The 1,126-nt window shown below is 51.6% G+C and overlaps 1 protein-coding gene across 1 annotated transcript in view; it reads left to right on the top strand.

Annotated features, from left to right (window-relative positions):
* Positions 1-584: 584 nt before the first annotated feature.
* The window catches only part of LOC143291057 (uncharacterized), a 51,949-nt gene continuing 51,407 nt past the window's right edge, over positions 585-1,126 (top strand). Inside the window, exon 1 of the mRNA XM_076600642.1 lies at positions 585-941. The gene's annotated coding sequence lies outside the window, so the exon portion shown is untranslated. The remainder of the gene's footprint in view (positions 942-1,126) is intronic.

Below are 1,126 nucleotides of genomic sequence, written 5' to 3'. Positions count from 1 at the left end.
TGGCACTGTTTGACAAGGCTGTACTTCCATAACAGTCTGTAAGGGGTGGCACTGTTTGACAAGGCTGTACTTCCATAACAGTCTGTAAGGTGTTGGCACTGTTTGACAAGGCTGTACTTCCATAACAGTCTGTAAGGGTTGGCACTGTTTGACAAGGCTGTACTTCCATAACAGCTTACACCCCGGCTTCAACCAGGCTAAGAGACACGTGCAGACACCTGTCGTGTTGGTCAGGATGTTTGAGGAGCACTCCCCAAGTCGCTCTCGTGAAGTGGATGACCCCTCACTGTGTGGCCCCGGTCTTCCCCTGCAAGTCCTCAGCACACACAGCTCAGCCTACAAACCGGCCGTGGGCTTGGGGGAAAAAACAACAACAAATCAAACAAAAAACAACTCTGCTGGGGTTGAACCGCCGTCCTCCCAGTCACCAGTCCGCGACGCTAACCACTCGGCCAAAGCGGACCCGGATAATCTTTATTCAGCGGCTAGCAGAGAGCCCAGCTAATCCACCGCCAAGCCGGGGAACGGCCATTGTTGTCCCCGCTCTTTTGTTCCGGAGATCAATACTGTGAGCACAGCGCTTGGCAACGCACAGCACACACGCTGTGTGACAGACGACAGGGGTGGAAAAAAAAAAAAGTTGTGAAGCGTGCGAGCAAGTTGGGGGGAGGGCGTGCTGTCAACTTGGCACAACAACCACTTTCCTCGCTACCGTGTGGGATCGTTGGACAGCTAAACAGGTGTATTGCCTGCCTATATACCTACCTACCTACCCAACGAAGGGCAGGGTGCACTGAGACAAAAGTTTAGCGAGAAGTTGAGATCGAAGAGAACCCCGGTGAGTGGCAGTCACACAGTCAGTGTTTCATCCCTGTTTTCAAAGTTTCGCTGAGAGTTGTTGAGGGTGTGACAGGCAAGAGGCGGAGCTTAAGACGTAAAAGGTGAGGTGTGTGTGTCACTTTGTGCAGTCGTTTCTTTCCTGGCTTTTCCTTTCTTTCTTTCTGTCTGTCTTTCTTTGTGGTTTGGTTGGGAGTTAAGTCTCGTCAGTGTGGGAATAGGTCGAAGAAATGCATACGCTTGCGGCGCATACACAGATACACACAAACTTTCAGACACGCATGCACGC

The sequence above is a fragment of the Babylonia areolata genome, chromosome 16 (assembly GCF_041734735.1).
Source record: "Babylonia areolata isolate BAREFJ2019XMU chromosome 16, ASM4173473v1, whole genome shotgun sequence".
NCBI classification, from domain to species: Eukaryota; Metazoa; Mollusca; class Gastropoda; order Neogastropoda; family Buccinidae; genus Babylonia; species Babylonia areolata.
This window is presented reverse-complemented; position numbering and strand designations above follow the sequence as displayed.